The sequence below is a fragment of the Alligator mississippiensis genome, chromosome 11, assembly GCF_030867095.1.
Source record: "Alligator mississippiensis isolate rAllMis1 chromosome 11, rAllMis1, whole genome shotgun sequence".
Taxonomy (NCBI): Eukaryota; Metazoa; Chordata; order Crocodylia; family Alligatoridae; genus Alligator; species Alligator mississippiensis.
The window spans coordinates 17,562,992-17,581,184 of NC_081834.1; the positions used below are offsets into that span (position 1 = coordinate 17,562,992).

Consider the following 18,193-nt stretch of genomic DNA (forward strand, 5'->3'; position numbering starts at 1 on the left):
CAAGTAACTACTGCCTTTGCAGTGGCAGGATATTGACAGTGTCCCAGTAGTGTAGGTACGGGTGAGCAAGAGAGGCACCAACCCTGGGCATTGGCTTGGAAGGAGCACCAAAATCATTCTCCACCCCCAGCAGCAAAAGCAGCCCCATAGCATTGCTCTTGCAGCAGCAGCCGCCAATGCATAGACACTGTGCTACTGCTGCTTTAAGAGCAAGCTGGTGCAGAGAGAGGATGTGGTGGTGATGGTAGCAGCCAGGGACCATTTTCAATGAGACTCCATACTTCCCTTCCCCCTGCACCTTCTTCTAAAACCACAGATGCCCCCACCCCCTCCTCTCAGAACCACATCCCCCATTCCACACTCCCACAGGATTTGTCCAGGGCAGAAACCCTGATTGTTACACCACTGCAGTGCCCTCATTGACCTGCTTTACTGTACCAAGTTAGGATGTTCTTGATGCTTTCAGGCAATATGCCTGGTAGTTGCAAGAAAGAGCTGGTTGTGCAGTTTTGTTTAGAATAGGCTTGGCAGACACTTATATAAGATAGTTTAGAAAGGGATGTTCCTACCTTGAACAGGAGGCAGAACAAGGTGACTTCCTGAGATCCCTTCCAGCCCCACTTTTCTATCTAAGAACTTTAGTATTTCACACTTGACCTAAATAGTTCCAAACAAATCTTGTTTAATTATAATAAAATAGCTACAAAATTTTATGCAACTGTGGGAGATTCTTTTCACGTATATTAGTTTACCACAACAGCTTATTTTAATTCAATATTCAAGTTTAGCAAGCAAGCCTATCTTCTTACAAAACCTGTCACTTCTCAATATGAAACCGCAAATCAGAATAGATATTCAAACTCCCAAGCTCTATCAGCCTGGAGCATGAAACTTCTTTCCAATCTTCCTTGTTTTTAGCAGCAGCTGTTTAAACATGCTAGGACATCTGATTGCATCTACTTTCCCAATTTAAAATAACTTCACAGCATTAAGACAAAAAAAAATCAGATGCCATTCTTACATGGCAGTTCCACGGTTTTAGAAAAGAAAGGTATGAAGCCGAATACATTTGACAGTATGCCTTTAGTTCAGGTGAACAGTCTACCCAAGTCTACATTGTTTTGTACATCTGAGAATAACATTAATTGCACAGCAATTAAGTGTGAGAATTGTGCAGAAAAAAAGTTTAAATTCCTTGGTTTCATGCTGAATAACACTTTAGAGGAGAATGACATTTTAATTTTTTTAAACTTCTTTTTAAGTGTCTCCAATTTTCTCACATTTCTTTGTGTTAGATTACAGACAGATGCATACACAATCTGACAGCTTACTGGACAGATGATCCATTTTCAAAATGTGAAAATTAAAAACATAAAGACTTAGCACAAAGTTGAAGTTGGGCACCTAAAATATCATTGCAAGAGGAGTTGGTCCCAACCTCACCTGTGACAGATAAGCTGAGAAATCAAGTAGTTATAAAAGGCAGAGAGTAATTAGTAACATAGGAGAGTTGTTAGAGGTGGGCTGGTGGGTAAGACAGGGTTACTTCTTGGAGGACCTGAGGCTCGACAGGAAGCCCCTGGCTCAGCAACAAGATTGATATGTGAAATTAATGTTATCACTTATTTGAAAGAAATAAAGCTAAATCCCTGAGAAACTACATCTGAACCAGACTCTATACATAGTGAGGGCTGAAGAGACAGGCCAGGATTTTATAATTCTTTGTTTAGGAAGAATTATAATCCAAGTTTGGAAAATAAGTTTGTCAAGTTGACAGGCTGGTGCCATTTCCAGGGCCTTTCTTGACTTTCCAGCTCCCTTTCTCACACAGATCATATGGAACTAAGAAGGCAAGAAAAGCATCAGAAGAAATGAAAGCAAACTTGGGGGGAAAACACAGCTGAGGACTGTGTGTAGGGCTATATGAACACAAGCAGTATTTTGGAGGGGGTGGAAGGATTGAGAAACATCAGGGGAGTAATGGATTATAAAGTATGTGCAGGGAATTGGGGGCGTGGGGAAGAAATTGTGGTAAATCTGGATGTGACCAGTAGGTCTGTGTGGAAAGTATTTGCTTCAGATTCGGATTCGGCAATTCAGAGGGACAGGGATTCGATTTGGTGATTCGAATCACTGTCCCGATTCGATTTGGCCAAATCCAAAGATATTCAGCACCAAATCTTATTTGGCCATAGACTATACAGGCAGGCGGTGCCAGCAGGAGCAGCTGGGGGAGCAGCCAGACGAGCCCCAGCTTGAGCCAGCAGCCCCAGGAGAAGCCACGGCTCGTCTGGCTGCTCCCCCCCCCCCCCCCCCGCCGGGGCAAGGCAGGCAGTGCTGGCAGCCCTGGGAGAGGCACAGGGGCTAGGGGAAATGATCAGGGAGCTGGGGAGAAGCCCCTGTTCATTCTCCCACCCCTCGATCATTCCTGCCAGTTCCTGGTTTGATCCCCCAGCTCCCCAATCATTCCCCCAGCTCCCACAGCTTCTCCCAAGCCTGCCAGCACTGCCTGCCTCACCCCAGCTGGGGGGGGAAGCAGCTGGACAAGCTGTGGCTTGAGCCAGCAGCCCTGGGAGAAGCCGCAGGGGCTAGGGGGAATTGTCCAGGAGACTGGGGATCGAACTGGAAGCTGGGGGGAAGCCCCAGTTCAATTCCCCCAGCTCCCCAATCATTTTCTCCCCCAGCTCCCCGATCATTCTCCCCAGGCCCCGCGGCTTCTCCCAGGGCTGCCAGCATTTCCTGCCACGCCCCACTAGAGGGGCAGCTAGGGGAGTCACAGCTTCTTCCGGGGCTGCCGGCTCAAGCTGGGGCTCATCTGGCTGCTCCCGCCGGCACTGCCTAGTGTCTGGCTGTACAATCTACGGCCAAATTTCCAAATCTCTCTGAATTGATTTGGAAGCTCCCAATTCAATTTGGAGAGATTAATGGGTCTCCCAATTCAATTCAGGTTCGGAGATTCAGCTACCAAATCATGCCGAATCTCCTCTGAATTGAATCGGCTACCAAAACTTTGCAGTCCTAGTGACCAGCACCTTGGAAGGGCTTGATTTTGATCTCACTTTCACAAGGGTTATCAGAACTAGCTCTACCACAACCAGTAAATTTAGATTGGTATAAGATTTACATAACATGAGTTGAATCAGTCTCTACATGTTTTCTCAAAGCTAAATAACAGCTTTAATTTATAACAAATATAAGAGCAAACAATACAACAATAATGAATACTGAAACTTCTCTAAAAGCCTTAGTTTTCTATATAGTTACTACTAACATCTTGGGGTTAGGCCCTGTACCTGACACATTCAGAGGTCCCTAGGCTGGCAGTAGCTCCACAACAATCAAGGGCCCTACTCAGGACAAAGTGTTGCTCAGCCTGAATGCGAGTGGTAGAACCTGATTACCAATGATCTTAACATTTTTTTCCAGAGGAAGGTATACACATTAGTACTTAATGCATGCATTATTCATTCATCCTCTATTTCAGCAATCTCTTATTTCATGAGTTAAATTTTATTCATAGTTGAACTCCACACTCAAAATAAAGACTGAACTATTATAGAGGCAAAGACTTATAAAAATTGAAAACTCCCTTTGAAACACATGCTTTCCAGTAAAAGCAGCTAGCAAAATGCAAAACATGGTCAACATTCCAACACCATGATGTCAATTTTCATATGAACAGACAAAATGCTACATGTAGAAATCAACTTTATATCTGATTTTTATATATTATGGTATATATTTTCTTTTATTTTCCTCTTTACTTTCATTAGCAGAATTGCACCAGGCAGTGGAGAATACACACCCTGAAAAACATTCAAAGGAATTTTAAATACAGCATATATGGCAAAGAGCCACACAGATTTTTAAAAAGTGAATTTCCATGTTCTGCTTCAGTTCTGCTGAAAAATAACGTACATGCTCCCAGGACTGTTTTTGATGTTTCCCTCTGCAGTAGTTCAGAGAAATTCCTGCCAACAGAGATGGTCTGGAACACCTGATAAAATGCTCTTCAATGACACACAATAAAAACTGACATGGAGAAAATGGGAATCACTTCAAGTTTTGCAAGGGCTATAAGCAGCAAGCAAATTATCTTTCTGAATATCTCTTTATTTTTTCCAAAGGAATAAACACAGCCAATTTCTAAGAAAACTAACAGCTGTGGAAACAGCTTTAAATGCCATCTGTCCTTTGCAGGAAAATGAAGAAAAGATAAAATGATTCACACCACAAAAGGAAATCTGATAACCAACTAGTTAGCACTAATGAAATTCAGCCTCAAGTAGCTTCCTATGAGGTAGCCTTTACTCAGGAAAAACTCCCACTGATGCTCAAGCAAAGCTCTCGTTGACTTCGCTGGCAGCTTCGTCTGCATATGGAATTCACAGGTTAGTCCTACTGAGAAGAACTCCTGAATTTTACAAATTAAGGTCCAAACCCTGGAACTAGCCAAGTCAGCTAGAGTCCATTCCTGAGCACAGCCTCACTGAAAGGCTCCATGGTATGATTTCAACTCCAAGATCAAGGCCCTTGTGTCAAGGTCCAGGTCCTCACTCTCAGGGCCAGATTAGGCAAACTAGGCATATGCCTAGGGCCCTAAATGAAGAAGGGGCTTAGTTGTGCTTATTTTACATATTATAATTATTGAGTGAAAACAAAAGGAATATAAGTAAGTACCAAGTAGGAGCCCATGGGTTACTTTTGCCCAGGGCCCACTAAAGAATTAATCCAGCCCTGCTCACACAGGCAAACCTACTACTGACACCAAACAGAGTGAATGATGAAATGCTTATTCACCACTCCTCCATTACAAAGAGGTCAGACACTTTATTTCTGCAGTCTCCTAATGAAGTTCTTGCTTTTCAGCCTGAAATAATAAGAAATATTGCCTTGTAACGTCTATATTTTTCCAACCACTTTTTTTTAATAATGGCTCCAAATGATAGATAACACACACACTTCCGTCTGCCACAAATACATAGCGCAGGGAGCCACAAGTGCTAAAATTTACCCCTGTGCAGAGGATGAGAACTAGACCTTATTCACTACCTAAATCCCAACTAAGGCCTGGTTAAAGGCTTAATTAAAACTAATTAATTGTCTGGAAGCTCTAATACTGGAACTCTGCACAGGGGGAAATTTCAATGCTCAAAGATTAGTTTTTCCAACTACATCTCAGTTGTCTTTAAATAAACTGTGTAACTTTAAAATATATATTGTTGTCAGCTCATACTTAGTCCAGTAACAGGTTTCAAATTTAATCAAGATTTTATGGGCAGGTTAGCCATATCAATTAAAACATAGATAATTTTACATTTCATAAAACCACTTTTTTAATTTAAAAGGTAACTATGTAAAAGTTTTAAAGGTTGTGATTTAAGAACAGGTGATGCTAACAGGATATTTGAAAGGCTCCTGAGACTCAAAACAGTAAGTAAAATGTATCTGCCTTCTAATCTAATTGCTTACTAATTTTCAAGCTTATTCCCACTAGACAAGTAATGCATTTTAAACTCAAGTCTTGGCATTAAAAATACATTTATAGTTTCCTCTTAGCACAAGATAAATAGCTGCATAGTATGAAGCTATACATTAAGATGGCATTTTGGAGCTTTTCTTCAGGTATTTAACCAATCTATTGTGTTCTAAATCTAATTCAAAGACCTAAAAAAAATGGAAATGTGTTTGGGTGCATGGTATTGCACTGAAGTTAAGGCAAGCACTCAGTCATGCAAGGAAAAGGACTGGAATACAGAAGGCCTGATCACATGGTGAAAACAGAATTTATGCCAAGCCTTATTTAGTAAAATTTTGGTATTCATTACTCTGCTGTGCTAACAGTCACCCAAGCAATTGGGTAGTGTAACCAGTCTTTCTGCAAACCTAACACAAGGGCTAGGGACAGACATTCAAAACCTGAGCCTGAACTGATAAAATCTTCGCAGGTTAGTCTAACCTGGCTAGGCTGAACTGGTTTGTAACTGGTTAGACATGCTTTCTGGACTGAGGAAATTCAGGCACATGCCTGCAGTGGCTCAGGCTAGAAGCCAGGGGGCACTAGAGCAGCCCTCTCTTCTCTTGCACACTACTGAGCAGGGGGGTATGGCTAGGCCCCAGCAGGACCTCTGATTATAGAGTTCAGCCTGCACCATCCCAGGCTCTTCCCTGCTGGCTGCTCAAGGGGTGGGGGTGTTGCCAGACCCCAGCCCCTGCTATCACTCTGAGGCAAAGTGGGGTGGGGGCTGCAGTGCATGCATCTGTTGATGATAAAGAGCTTTTCAATCTCCCTCCCTGCTTCTTTATACTGTCTGCAGCAAACTGACAGGCAGCAAGCCAGCAGGGAGCTGATAACAGTGTTTATCACTTCATCAGCAAAACAATAGCCTCTCTCTATTAGTTAAAACTCTTCTTAAATGACTTACCAGCTGACTTGTTGATTAGTTCCAAAAAGCCCTAAGTGGTCACTGTTCTGTCTGCCTGTCCCAGTGAAAGTGGAGATGCACACAGACACCTCTCAGCATTAGCTAACATACCACATGCCTAGGGTCCATGGGGCTGGGGTCCATGCTGTGGGAGATGGAAAGAAGGGAGGGAGGGGGGAAATCCTGCTTGAGCAATGTAGGGAGGTAGGGCAGGGGGAAGCTAGGCAGACCCTGCCATGCCTGCAGTCTCTGCCTGAGCTGCAGCCAGGGAGCAGAGGGGAGGAGCCAGTCCTGCTGTGGAGCAGAGAGCCCTGACCAGCCCAGAATGCATGCCAGGATACTGGGGGAGCCTGGTTTAACTTAAACCAGCAAGGATCCTTGGACAGACATTGCATAAACCAGTTTGACCTCAATCAGTTAAGTCTGATACTACATTCAACCAGGTTCATCTCAAACTGGTTTCAGTCATTTTCAAATTGGTTTATGTGCACTGAACATCTGTTCTGTTACAGGTTTCAACCGGTTTCTGATCACTTAAACCCGTTTATGTGTAATATCTGTCCCTAGCCAAGGAGATAAAGACAGGAAACAACTGGCACAGGAGAACAATATAAAAACAAAAATGTAAGCTTTTAAACGATGGTTCAAGAATGAAAGCTTCATGGACTCTACTCTCTAGTTAAAATGAGCACTAAACATTCATAAGCACGAGTTTCATCCACGTCTTTTGAAACACCTCATATATGGAAGAGCCATTTCTGAGTAAAAGATAATCAGAGCACCTTCATATTTCACATCAGCTGTCAGTTTTATTTATAAGCAAAGCTTTACTGAAAAATGGCTTGGTAATACTACTATAAGCAGTACACACACAGTAGTAAAACAGACTCCCTCCCCTGCCTTCTGACCCAAGTGATGAGATCAGCTGGAAACAAAACAATAAGCAGAATGTACCCAATCTACTCCAACTAGAACATTACAGTATCTACAAAGTAGGCAATACTCAAACACCAATATGCTTTGGGTTGCTCATCCATTTCAGTCAACCAGGGAGCAATTAAATACACAGGGGGAAAAAAACAAATACTAAATGAATAATGGCTGATACAAGACCTCTAATGAAAGATAACTGGGCCCATGACAAGCAAACAAATTATATTTTGGCATATTGCATTTGTTATCTATGTACTGAAACCCCTGAGCAAATTTAACCGGCTGCTGTCCATCCAGCAAGAAGCTGTCAAAATGGCAAAAGGAAAGAAAACCAGCTACATGAACAGAATCAGAAAAAGCAAATCTAGATGTATTGTTATTTACACTAGCTTTTCACATTTTTCCATGGTGGCACATGGCCTGGAGCATCAACCAAAAGACAAAGTTAGGATTTGCCGGTGCTGACTTCTTCCTGGATCAGCCAGCTGGGAGGACAGGCAGTTCCTGGAGCTTTGTGAGGACTTCTGCAAAGTGCAGGCTGTTGAACACAGGCCTGAGGGTATAGTTTGCCCTAATTCTCCGTTCTGTGGAAATGCAGGTAGGTCTTTGTCAGCCCAATTCTAACATGCATTAACACAGCCAAAGGAAACAAAAAAGATTGAAACCAAGCATCTAAATGACTCCTGAAGTTTGCCTTTGCCACGCCTACAAACTCCACAGCATACTTTACATGCATACACACTATAATCTCTGTTCTGTTTGCATGCATTGACAGGAGAATACATCCCATAAATCCTAAGCAATCTAAATTTTTGGCAAAGCTCCTGATATCTACAAGAACTCTGTACAAAGACAGGAACACATTCTTTCCCTGTATTAAAAAAAGCTCCACTTAATTTTATAAAATATCATCTCCCATTGTGACACAAATGACAACAGTTAGCATACAGCAGTAATCTAGTACTTACAGCCTTAAATGCATTTTTAATATTGTTTTACATTTGAATCAAGTTGACTTGTGTTCACTGCGTTTCCAGTGGATCCAGAAGCATGACAAACTGACAATTCCTGAAAACCACATTTCTCAAAACAAACTGGGAGTACTGTTTTCCTTTTCTCTCCATGATGATGTTAAATCTAATAAATATAAATTAGAAACAGAAACACTATGCCTAAACAATTTAGGTAATATGATGTCTGGAAGTGATATTCCAGGCCAAGTGTCCAAAGAATGGCTTCCGTATGCACATGTAATGCTTGCAGCCCTAATCCGAAGAACTATTAGCTATTTGCACACACAGGCCATGTCCACACAAGCAGGGACATCTGTTTGCATCAGTACAAATAGCAGTGGAACAAAATTGTGCCTCAGCTTCTATGCTGCAGTGCACACCCCTGCTCACGTAGTTCGCAATGGGACACATTGTCCCACTGATCCATGTGCTGCAAGGGGGGCAGTCTGGGACACACGGTGCGTCAGTGTGGGGCTAGCTGGTGGACAGCCCCCACCCTAAGGCACCCTGTGTCTCAGGCAGCTGGGCAGTAGCACATAAAGCGGTGCCACTGCAATTTAGCAGTGCAAAGCCCCCGTGCTGAGGCACTGTATACCTCAAGTTGAGGGCTCCAAGTGCCTCAGCACAGGGGCTCCACAGCAGAGCCCCCCTGCTGAGGCACACGGAGACAGGAGAGCAGCTAGCCCAGGGCTCCCTGCTCCCCCTGTCTTGAGGCTGACTGAGGTGCAGGTTGCCTCAGTGCGGGGGCTCCACAGTTTGTGAGGGCTCCGCATATCCAAGTCTGTCCCGGCACACAGCACTCTGACATGCTTTGGGTTGCTTTTTTTTCAGGGGTATTTTTTGCTCTTGGGAAACTTGGTAGCAAATTTTGCCCCTGTGCTGCAAATTAGCAGTGAGGTTTAACCAGAAGTGAGCATGGTTTAACATGCAACACATGTGGTTTGTGGTGCTGCAAAGGGATTTACAATGCCACAAACTGCACATGCTTGCTCATCTGGATCCAGTCTTAGATACCAGAATTTGTGCATCAGAAACCAATTTCTTCAAAAGGGTCAGAAGGGTGAAAAGTTGAATAGCAGCAAGGTGACTTAAAAAATGAAATCCCATTTTCAAAAGTGATTTCTGCAAAGGCATAGTGTGGAAAAAATGCACCAGGTGTAGTCCTCTTTCTTCCTCCTCCTCCTCTTCCTCCCCTCCCCACCATTTGCCTTCCAGTTTGCAGGGCACAGGAAAAGCCCTGTAAGGTATTCTGAAAAATCAGAGTTCTCTAAAGTGGTGCTGAAGTTCATTTCTGCTGCGGAGGGAGGAGGACAGTTTCATCCCATTTTTTGCAACTAAAGCCCATGTCCAGAGGACAAAAAGAAAAGAAAAAAAAGAAAGAAATACTCATTTTGGTGACAAAAAATGTACTGAGCTCCAATGCTGCTCTACAAAATAACTATTCCCAGAATGCTTCATGCTCTATGACACATTACCTACACTGAATGCTTCCTAAAGTCAGAAAGTGTAGACAGTGAGGCAGGTAGGATGAGAGGAAATCCCCACATCCTTCTAGAAACCCTCCTCTTAGGTGGTGCCCAAGGCACACGCCCCACTCACGCACCCAGTGCTATGCTACTGGATTAATGCTCCTATATTTCAAAGGTACTTAGGCATTTGAATATTCCAATAGCCAGATTTTCAAAAGCATTTAAAGCAGTTTAGGTGCTTATTCCCATTGAATTCATGAAAATCAAGTACCCAAGATGCTTAGATGCTTTTTGAAAATCCCACTGTCCATTATATGCATAATTGAGTCCCGATTCACTTTTGTAATACTAACCTTTAGTAGCCCAAGTGTCACTGAAAGTCAATGCAAATTTTCTTGTACTTAGCTGGCATAGATTCAAATCCTCTTTCAGGACACATGAACATATAATAAGTGATGTATTAGGTGATAAGTTTACAAAATAGACTTGCCTTGAAAATAAAGTTCCTTTTGGCTAGGGACAGACATTCAAAAAGCCTGAGCCTAAATTGATTCAATCTTTGCAGGTTAGTCTAACCTGGCCAGCATTCCCTCTAAGCTAAGTGGAGTGCGCAGCCATGCAGGCACACCTGGCAGCATGGCATGTGTGCGCCTGCATGGCCACACGTGCCACACAGCTTAGAGGAAACACTGAACCTGGCTAGGATAAATCACTTTGTAACTGTATAGACATCCCAGATATGCAGGCACATGCCTGCGGTTGCTCAGGCTAGCAGCTGGGGGGTGCTAGAGCAGCCCTCCCTTCCCTTGGACAGTACTGAGCTGAGGGGGAGGGGCGGGGCATGGCCAGGCCCTGGCAGGACGCTCTGATTAGCCCCGCAGGAAATTGATAATAATGTTTATCACCCTTACTCAATGTTAATAACCCCATTAAGAAAAACAGCAGAGGGACAATATCAGACCACATTATTAGCATGTGGTCTGCTAGCTAATACACAGATACCTCTCTGCAAAGCAGAGAGGAGGAGGGAATTCCTGCTTAGCAGGGAGTGGTGAGGGTGAGGGGAGAAAGCAGCCGCAGTCTCTGCCAGAGCTGCAGCCAGGGAGCAGAGGGAAGCAGCCAGCCCTGCTGTGGAGCAGAGAGCCCCATCCAGCCCAGACAGCATGCTGGGGGCATCTTAATCTTAAACCAGCAAGGGGTCTGGGAAAAGACATTGCATAAACTAGTTTAACCCAAATCAGTTAAGTCTGATGCTATATTCAACCAGGTTTATCTCAAACCGGTTTCAGCCATTTTCAATCTGGTTTATGTGCACTGAACAGGTTTAAACCAGTTTCTGATTACAGGTTTAAACCAGTTTCTGATCACTTAAACTGGTTTATGTTTAATGTCGGTCCCTAGAAAGCAAGGACTAACTTTAACCTTGCTGACTTGAGTCCAAACTCCAGTTTCACCAGCTCACTACTTTGCCTTTCCAAGGCCTGCTCTCAAAACCAGAAAGTATTCACTCAGTGTCTCTCTGAAGTTGCTATGGCTATACCCTATGTCTACCCTGGAATGTGCACACTAAGAACGCTAGCAAACTGCACTTCAAAACCAACTCTTTCACTATTCATAAGTGCTCTCTGTGTTAGGGGGATTTTGCATAATAACAATTATACTATTATTGTTCGATAAAGAGTGTAATGGATTGTAAATGGCCACAAGACAATTATCATCAGTATTATCAACTGTGCCAAATCTTGGCAACACATGAATTTAACAAATTTGATCCACTATAAAGTCCAAAATTTGCATAGCATGACTACAACAACGAAACTATTTAATTGTCAGAAATTATAGTCTTATGACAAATACACGCTTCTGGAGTTAAATTAAAGATTTATTTTGCTCCAACTGAAATTAATGGGAGTATTGCCAGGTCTTATCATTGTATTATGAGTTATATAACACTTGGGGCATTTGGTGTTTTTCTTAAAACACCATTCCTAGAAGCAAATTAATATAAGAATCTTGGTTTTCTTTTTTTTTTTTTAAGTGCCTTACCCTCCCGGCTGCAGAGAAGAGCTTAAAAAGATGAATCCTGAAGGTTCAGAAATCAAAAGGACTTGGAAAACATCATCATTTAAAAATGTATACGTTATAAGTGAGTCTTATGATTGTGAACAGCTGAGCTTAGCAGCACTGCTTTAATAGGAGCAGATTCAAGCCCTTTGATTTTCTGTGCTATAAGGGCAGGAATGGAATTTGGTGGACTTTGCAATACTGCCACCACAATACAGTTTATGTACATGCCCTGATATGGTAATGAACATATCTAGCTGCACCCAGTGCAGGCTGAATGAGTAATCAGCTGTGACTAAGTCTCTATGTATCTTCTAAAACTGAAGACTAGACTACTACAGTTCTTATGTTTGTTAATTTTACAGGAGGAAAAGGTTGTATCATTTATTTGCAAAAGATTATTCTGTTACAGTGGCTTCTCTGGAAGTTTTTGTCATCTTAGAAATTTAGATAACTTACTGGTTGTCTAAAGGCCTATGCGTAACTAGTTTTATCATTTCAGTCCCATGTTTAGGATGACCTCCTCCTAAAACTACCAGGACAAGTAGCACAAATCGCCACTCTTGTTTTGGGAACTTAATCACCTTTCTTCCATTTGGATGTTTTCTTCAGCAAAGTCAGAGCATATTTGTGGGACAGCACTAGCTGAATTATGCCATTACAGAAAATCCACCACCTATCTGGCAACACTTGCAATTGCTACAATAGAAATATTTATTCAAAAAAAAGGAAAAATTAAATGTTAAAGCAAACCACTACATTGATATAACCCCGACCTTTGATCATCTTCCAGTGTTGATTTAAGTCTATTTTTGATCAGAGTGAATTTGAAAAATGAGCATTCACCCTCACAGTTTGTGACTTCAGTCACAAGACTCAAATTCATCACAATTATTCTGGCAACCCACTTTTTTGGATTGTAAATTGGGGGCAGCAGCAGTTCAGATCCTATGGCATTCATTGAGCAACCACCATTAGTCATACAGTCAAAGTAAGTACAGGAACTTACATAAGCTTTCTGGCAATGCTGTCACTGAATGACAAGTTTGTCAGTGATAGCAATGGATACTTCAACCATTGTGCAGTCTCTAAGTGCTATTTGTCTGGGTGTTTTTTGCTCCTCAAATATAAAGGATTAAATCCTGAACCCATTCATGTTAATGGCAAAACTCCAGTTGACTTCAATAAGACCAGAATTTCACCCATAATGTCTTAAACCTATGCACAAAAGAAAAAGATAATGGCTTCAACATTGGCTCAGGGCTTGCAAATCTCAACATGATATTTGTGATAAAGATTATTGAGGGGTTAAGGATCCTGATTGTGGTATGCTATGTGGATTATTATCTGCTTTCTGAACATTAGTATGCAATACATTCAGTTACTGTAAAACAATATTCCGAAAGTTTTCCATGAAGATGGTCTCCAAGTTCACTATATCATATAATGGACATCAGATTTTTGGACTTGCAAAAACCTAACTTTAAAGGTATTTACTATGTTGGTAGTTTTTGGCAGAATCATTTTGAGCAAGATAATGTTTTCAGCATGTATCTCTTTAAAAACCAGAATATCATAGATGATTAGAAAAAGAACTGAATACATATAGGAATTGCAGAAACATAAATCATGGCAGCAACCAGTCCTAGATTTGCTGAATATGTGACCTATGAAACTCATTTTTCCAAAGAAATACTGACTTAACGCTCATTAAAAATCCAGACATGGTATATTTGTTGTTATTCTATCCTCTGACATTAGCAATTTCATTTCTTAGAGGATATAAAGGAGAGATTCAGAGAGGGCTTATATAGCACAGCTCTCAGACAGCAGGGATTTAAGAAACTTTTATCTGTGACTTGAAAACACAACAGCAGCATGAATCTGTAAGTGAAATCCACATGTGAAACTACTGGTGAATACATCTCTTACCTGTTTAAATTAGTTAGTGATCACTTATAACCACAGATAATCCATTAATAAAGACATTATATATGCATACAGATACACACATGCTATCGAAATGCCCATCAAAAATGACTGGGGGCCGGGGGGGGGGAAGGGGGGGACACAAAGCGCCACCACCCCACACCGATGCCGCCTCCCAGGAGTGTGGGGGGAAAAACGTGCCTCACTGTCCCCTCCACCCCCTCTGCCAGCACCCCGTGCCACTGCCGCCATTAGCCTCGCCCCCCCTCCACCCCCCCAGTCCTGCTCTTCGAAGGCAGCAAAGTGCCACCATCATGGCAGGGACAGAGGGGCAGGGGGCAAAGCCAGCACTGGCCCTACACCCCTGTTCTGTCCCCTCCATCCCTGCCATCATGGTGACACTCTGCCACCTCCAAGGATCAGGGCCGGGGGAGGGGGACAGCAGGCCAGCGGCATTGGCCTCAGCCCCCCGCTCTGTCCCCTCCGTTCCCACCATCATGGCAGCGCTCTGCACTCAGATTGGTTGTTTCACTAACCAATCAGAGTGCTCCAAGAGTGCTATAGACAGAGAAGTAGACTGACTAAGCCCTTTATTATACAAACACTTTTTTATTATTTATTTAGTAAAAAGTGTAGGGATAGGATAACATTTAATTAGGGCAGTAGTCTATGATATTAATCAGAAGATGGATACCACGATGAAAGGACACAGCTGTTTTTCACCATGCACAACCAAAGAAATAACTTAAAAACAACAAAATGGCACTGAAATACTTTCCTCTATTCTGCCTTTCATTTTTTAGTCTTCTTAGCATTCATCATATTTATAAGCCCATCCATTGTAATTTAAGAAAAATTAGGTAGCATCTTACATCACATTGTTTTCATACCCAGAGACAAAAAAGTGAGCCTACAAATGCATTTAATTAATGTTGATAAATGCAAGTGATACAGTGGTGTACAGAATTCACTCAACAGTCTAGCTGTTGTGAATCTCTGGGAAAAAATGTTTTATTTAATGATCATGGAAGAAAATTATTTTGATATGATTCTCCTCTGATTTACACCAGTTTTATCCCAGTGTAGTTCCATTAACTTCAGTCACGTCTCTCTTGACTTAACTAGTGCAAGTGAGAAGGAGGCCCCAGGTCTATAAAATAGAAAAGAAAAACCTCCAGTCTCCCCTATAAATAATCAAGTTGATTTTTTCTAGGCTTCCAAGGAGCCAGATTTGTGCTTCAACTGCTGATCACAAAACTGATATCTTCAATGGAAAGCACATTGATGCTTTCACTGCTACGCTGTTTACTGGATTATTGTACGAAAGTGAAGCAATTACCTGTAACATCTTCTGACATTATAATTACTAATTTGCCCTTGACAAACTAATCGTGCCAGAATCTGAGGCAGAAATTAAACACCTATGGGTTATAAGTCTAGAATCAATTCAGAATCTGGCTAAACATTATGCAGTGCTCATTAGTATGGTATCCAAGAATCAAAAAAGGCTCTTATAACCAAAGTTAACTTGTATTTCTTATCAATATCAGCTACCTCCCTTTTGACAACTTCTCATGCTGCAGTTCTCTGTGTATTGCATTCAGACCACATTTCCACCACATTTTATACCATGGTCATTATTTTCTTCTGTACCTGTTTCAAACAGGATGAAATTAATCAATTGCACACAAGTGACATGACACAGACTTATGACCTTGCCCAGCATCCAATTGTTTCTAATTGATTAGCTCCAGACATAAGCATGTTAATAGCCAAAAATAACAGAACTGGAAGCTATGATACAACATTAGGGTAGTTGACTGTGTGTGGCCCAGAGAGCACAGCCCTGAGCACCCAATTAAAGAATTAATGGTTATTGGAAACCAGAAATGTTATGTTAAATAATATAAAATATCTTTAATGTGCCTAAAAATGTGATAAAACACTAGAACTTGGGAGCATGTAATGCTGCCTACAAGACTAGGGTATGTGCTCACGCCTGTAATCATGGCAAGCAGAGAACTATAGGCACTGCGGTCAGGGGGACACCAGACACAAACACAAACACACACACACACACACACACACACACGAGCAGCCCATGCTCACAACAGTGCTCTCCCCCTTTCCCACCCCACCCTAGCTAATCCCCACCCCAGGCAGGAGGAGTGGTGCCCAGGCCAGCCAGTCCCCCTACTCCAGCCACTGCTCAGGAGGAGCTGAGCTGGGCAGTGTGAGTGATAACAGCAGTGCCTGCCTGCCTGGCACACCATGCTGCTCTGCCTCCCTACCGGACTGTGCCCCATACCCCTGCCTGCCTCTGTCTGCAGCAGCACCGTTGACTGGGGGTGGCTCTGGGAGGGGGGTGGATACCAAAATACAAGTTTGCCCAAGGGCACCATTTTCCCTAAGGCTGGCTCTGGACACATGTAAAACTTAGCCTGATTTAAATGGGGTTTAAACTTGAAGTGGACAAGCACATTAAACTGGTTTAAAGCTTCCCAGGTCAGTTCAAAAGTATACCTAGAAAAATCAAGTACCTTTTGAACCAGGGGAACTCACTGTGTGAACAAGGTCTGTTTTACATGCGGACACCAAGCTTTGTGTGTCATGGGTCTGGTTGGATCTCCAAGTATCCCACACAGCACAGCTCCTTACTAAAACCACTCCCAATGGTGCAACTGGCTGGTCTGGAACACAGCCAGAACTCTACTGCTCCCTTTTTTTCTTTTCATTAGCACTTTTTTTTTAAACCAGTGAAACCCTCCCTTACACTTGGTTCAGTAAAAGCTATGTTTCTGCTATGTCCTTACTCCCTACGTGACTGCAGCCCCTCATCATGTTCCCCAGCCCCAGGGAACCCAAAAACATGGGTCCAACCATTTTCCCCTGCCCCAAGGACGCCAGTCAGACAAGTACACTGAAGAGTTTGGTCAAATGTAGGCTGCTGAACTTTAGTGAAAATATGTTTAGAAACAAGGGAAAGCAGAAAAGTAAAAATGCCCCCAGCCACAGGTCACCCACCCCCGAAGTGTGGGTGCAAACACTCTCTCCTCCATTTACCCACTGCCGGGCATGCTGGGCTGGGTGCTCACTCCCACCACATGGTACGAGCCACAGCACTTCAACCCCTAGGAGGTCACTGTTCTACCTGGAATGCGAGGGCACTGCACGTGTGGACACCTCTAATGCAGTTCCCAGTCAGTGACATTTGGGAACTGTTAAATTATTGTGTGTGTCGACACCCCTAGAGGGCAACTGCCCTGCTTCTTTGTCCCCAGGGTCAATTTTGGATGGGGGAACATATTTACCATTCACTTAACTCAAGAATTAAAGGAAAGCAGGCTCAACAAAGCAGTATAGCTTTTTCCTTCACACACACACACCAGACAGAACTTTTTTTTTTCTATCAGCTATGCCAGTGCACTTAATATCTTAATTTTTTTTTACTTGCACTTCTAAGAAGAAGCCAATATTTTTCAGCCAAACAGTGAACCCCTTAAGTAATTTGCACCAGCAGTATCAGGTGATGGGTGTGTTGTGATCACTGTTTATTGTGCTAAAAATGGTATAAACCCATTGCTCCCTTCTGCTCCTCACATGGGCACTCAGGGGGTCCCATGTTCCCTTTGTCTCTCATGTTATACTTAGCTTATGAACTCGTGAGGTGGTACCTAAACACTGGTTACCACAATGGGACTAAAAGCATGACTGGGGCCCCTTGGTACTACTACGATACAAATAATAAATAATAATAATAGCAACAATATTTATCCATGACATTCATGATCATTTCAATTGTTTTTTTTAAGTTCCATCACAATAAGACATTCAGAGACATGTAAAATGTTGTTTGGATTTCTTGATTTGGGCGTATTTAAAATGTCAAAGAATACTTGAAATTTATTGCACTATAGCGAATGACGTACTATGATGACATCTATGTTGCATGGAAGCACTCCATAATTTTGAAAGACTCATTTCTTGGAACTGATTAGACTGATGTGTCAGGCAACAGATCTATTGGCAGTTGTGACTTTCCTCCATGGAACCTGCCTACACAAAAAATCTGATCCAAAGCTGACTGTGGAAGTCTGTGGAAAGATACTCACAGACTGCTATGGGCTTTGACGGCTCCCCAGACATTTATGCATGGGCCTCTTCAGCACAACACCTGAGCTCAGGCTCCTGGGAGCAATGGGAAGCTGTATTACTTTGAAGGAGGCCAGTCATTACACACCTAGCCAGATCATCCTTCTGCTCCTATGATGACAGGGAGGTTGAATATTACAGCACAGATCTCTTGAATCTAAGTTCAATAACAGGAAAATCTCTTCCTCAGTGTCATTGGCTGGGGGAC

At 42.6% G+C, this 18,193-nt stretch overlaps 1 protein-coding gene across 2 annotated transcripts in view; it reads right to left on the reverse strand.

Annotated features, from left to right (window-relative positions):
- ADAMTSL3 (ADAMTS like 3) overlaps nucleotides 1-18,193 on the reverse strand; it is a 368,636-nt gene that overhangs the window by 329,035 nt on the left and 21,408 nt on the right. The window lies entirely within an intron of this gene.